This window comes from Pinus tabuliformis, chromosome 7, assembly GCF_031772625.1.
Source record: "Pinus tabuliformis cultivar Carrire ecotype Pingquan chromosome 7, CPIR1, whole genome shotgun sequence".
Lineage (NCBI taxonomy): Eukaryota > Viridiplantae > Streptophyta > Pinopsida > Pinales > Pinaceae > Pinus > Pinus tabuliformis.
In genome coordinates, this window is record NC_142293.1 from 403,211,365 (window position 1) to 403,215,743 (window position 4,379).

A 4,379-nucleotide genomic window follows, 5' to 3' on the forward strand; every position below is an offset into this window, starting at 1 on the left:
CTTTTTGCAGATGTGTTGCTGGTTTAACCGTCGCTTTGGATTTCTCGCTATCTTGATTTCCAACAGCTGATGCACCTTTGATCATGTGTTCCCTTCAAATCCAAGTACTATTACAGGTTTCCAAGGTGCGCACTCCCCTCACTCTCCTTGTGTTAGAACCTCTCATGCACCTTTCTTGACTCACCGCAGCTGTCACACCCTTTCTACCGATAGGGACATCTTACTTTCCTTTGTGCGATATCGCAGTCAAAGCATTACCGTACGACCCACTATTAGGACACCTACACCAAACGGTCTAAGGTATAATTGCGACTTCTTACCAAGGAGATCCCCTGACATGTTAGTGGGTCCAACATTGTCAACACATGTTTTTAAGTAGGAATGTAAACCCCCAATATATTTCAACAGTGTATCTTGGGAATTCAAGTTTACTCCTAACAACAAAACCCTTTTCCTAAACTCCTTGGTATAGTCTTGAACTATTTGGCCCTTGAGTTGCCTAAAATTTTTCCAAATCATAATGTATTTTTGCATATAGGCTAAAGTATAAAACTTCCTTTTAATTGAAGAAACAAATTTGACCCAAGAAATGGATACCTTACCATGAATTTTCATTTTCTCTTGAGTCTTTTCTTCCCACAAAAATAGTGTTGCTCCTTCTAACCTTAATGAAACCAACTAGATTTTTATGTCATCTTCTTGAAGGTTATGAATTCTTCAATAAACCTCCAATTGTGGAATCCAATTGTCTAACTTTTCTGCATTGACCTCACCATTGTACATGGGAAGTTAAAACTTAATTTCCAATTTGAGTAAGGGAGTTTTTTCCTTTGGGGTTTTTGAATGAGTATGAATAGTTTTTGTGGTGGAAGTGGAAGATGATGTTGGTTTTGATGATGAGGATGATGAAGATGATGAGGAAGATGAAAATGGTGGCAATGGAGGAGGATTTCCTCCATTAACTTTTGAATCCTTCTTTCCATCTTTTTTATGTCCTGAGTTTCCCTCTCCATGTGGGGACTTAGAGCTCTCTTGAACCATTCTAGTATTCCTCTCTTCATAGAGGACTCTAACCATGTCAGTTAATTCATACAAATATTTCTTGAATGCTTCCTCTTCTAAAAGACTTTCAATCTCTCTTGCTCTAGACATGATGGCATTGGATTCTAGCTCAGCCTTTGGTACTACTTGTACCTCCTCAATCTCAACTAAAGGTAAAACTTGAGATGTTTCAAGTGCAGTTGGGATTGGAACTTTGGGTGGAGATTGTGGCTTTGTGGCTCTCCTTCTTCTGGGAATTACCTCAGGATTTTTAACCAATAGTTTCCCTTCTCCTCTCTGCAAGTTTAACCTTGTAAGCATCACAAATTTGCAACTATTAAAACCCTACTTGCACAAAACTCAAGAAATCAAGCAAATAACCTTTTCTATGATACCCAATTGATCTGTTGTTGAATTTTAGTTTTGCTTTGCTAATTTTAACTTCATAACTAGAAACAATTACTTATCATTTCCTTCTTATACATAGGTTTATTTTAGGGTGTTTGTGAATGAACAAGTAAATTTTGTCAAGTTTTATGTCAAATTCATGAGAAAAATACCATGAAAGTAAAGCGTTGAAAAACAACAAAAAAAAGTATAGAAAACAATCAAAATGAACACTTAACACAGTGTTTTGATGAAGGAGTTCAACCTTCTTGTGCTACATCTCCTTGGTATAGCTTCTATGGCTTGGACCTATGTATTAGCTCAAAATGGAAAATGTGTTATTTACAATCCTTTAATACTCCTGAAACCTGCCTCAATGTGCTTAGAACATCAAAATCATCTAGGAATGCCTTTTCCTGATCCTAATTTGGTCAAAATTTGCAAAAGTTATGGCTTCTTCAATTTCTCCTAGGAAATCTCCACTAATATTGGAGGAACTTGAGTTAAATCCACTAAATCTGGAGTTAGCACCAAATTTGGGGGACTACTAGATGTTCCGCCAACTTAACTGCATGTTTAATTAACGGATAAACTATGTTTAATTACGGTTTAATCCCACATAGTGCTAATTGTGCACGGTTATGCTAGCCGTTAGCTGTCGAGTTTAGTGGTGGTGTTCAAATGCAAGATTACCCAACTGTTTAAGCTAATATCTATGGTTTGTTGGCCGATCGACAATTATGTGTTATTGATCACATGGGAGGGGGTTGGCCTGCAAGGTTAGCCCTCTCCTCCCACCAACTGCCAACATATTACATAACAAATATAATTTCAAACCATAGTATTTTAACAATTGAAGCTACGCTATAGTGGTAAGACGTGGGAATTGCTTAGGCGAGGTCATGGGTTCGACTCCGCTGACTTTCCATAATAATTTAACACTGCACATTGATAAGTCCGACCTTTTGGGAGGGACATGTGGCGGCCTCTGAGCTTCGTACATGTCTCCTCCTCATTGGTCCATCCTCCAACCAATAAAATGAAGCCAAATCACCACACCATCAACCAACCTAAACATGCCACTTGGCGAGATCCCATTAGCCATTGACCAAATTTGACCTACCCAATCACCTGCCATGTTAGAATTATGGATTGTTGGACGTGCAGTAACTGTGCCCTTTTTTTAAAATTCCTCTGGTTGTCAAAGAGGACATAATGCGATGTCTTCCTCATACGAGCTTTGCTGTGAGTGAAATGAGTTGCTTTGGGATTGTATAATCAAGATAGGTGTGATCGTTCAGGTTTTGAGTGATTATGAGCACTCTAATTTTTTAGCTAAATACTGAGCACCTGATCATATCATATTTATTTTTGAATCAATTTTTGGACTATAATATCATTTTCCATTCTCAAAAAATTATTAGGAAGGATGGATGACAATAATCTAGTGTGAAATGTTGATTCAAAATGTTGGGTCCCTATAATACTAGTGATTACCCCATTACTATTGTAGTTATACCCCTTATTTATATTGATGTACCCATGTAGTGCCCATATTGTTACTATTGTGCCACATAGAAGCCCACTATTGTTATTGTTGTGCCCTACAATATTATTGTTATGTAGGCTTTGATTGTATTGGGACCACTTAGACTCCTATATATAGAAAGGAGGTATTTTCATTTGTATCATCCAAGAATTGTTCATTTATGTAATGTAAAGGAGGTTTCCCCCTTGAAGAGGCTGAATTCTAAGGCGTGGATCTCTCTTTTCTATCTTTTTATGAGCTGGTTTCATAACATTTGGTATCAGAGCTTTCGATTCTAGGGTTTCGCTGCTCCAAACAGGTCATCGTGGCATTTTCGCTATAACTATTTTTCTGTAACGTTTCAGAAGTCGAAAAAAAAACCCATTTGAGAAGAATTGGTGTTGAACCGTGGGTCCAAATTGCAGAGATTTTCGCGTGATATTTTCGGAGATATGATCTAAGGAAGTTGGCCTTTTTGGAGACTCCTGAATTACATTCAAAACAGGTGACCTGGGGAAAATCGTCATAACTCTCTCTCTAAGGATCGGATTGAAATTTCGTAAAAAGGTGAAGAAAGAGGACGGACTGTAGTTTCTTGTATGTGTGTTTTAGATTCAAAGGTTAAAACAGTGGCTCGTGGCACGTCGTACAAGTTCGCTCTACTGAACCAGTCTAAAAGCAAGTCATTGTGGGAGATTTCACATAACTCTTCCTTGAAGAATCCAATTTGGCTCAGACTTGTGGCATTGGAAAGAGGACGTAGAAGGCTACTGCAGGTAGTAATTTCAGAACTGGATGATTCGAAATTACAGAGACACATCAGATTCAATATCAGGCTTCTATAAAGTGAAAAAAAAAAGTGTGTAGTTTTTTTTAAATTTTTGTGTAAGCTTGGTTTAAAGGAATTCAAAGGGCATAGTAAAGAATTATTATCGGTAACTGATGCCCCGAGGAAAGAAAATGCAAACACCTAGTAAGGAACCTGAAAGCTCTAGCATGACTCATGAAGAAGAAGAAGAAATGCTACGTGATATATCAAAATTACAAGAACAAGTGCAACAAATGTCACGATCACAAAAGCTAACAGAAGCTAAGATAAGTGGCGTGGAATCTAAGATAAAGGGCATGGAAGCTAAGTTGGATGATTCAAAGACAGATTTGAAGATAGATTTGAAGACAGATTTGAAGAGAGACATGGCAGATTTGAAGATAGATTTGAAGACAGATATGGAAGAATTGAAGAAGTTGCTACAAGAAAGTGTCACTAATGGTGAAAAGGTAGTAAAGGAAACTCATGATGAGAACAAAAGAAATGTTAATCATGATACCATAGATGCTAATGTTGGATCGAAGACTCATCATGTTCCAAAAATCGATATGAGGAAGTTTGATGGCAAGGATCCCGCCACATGGATATTACAGA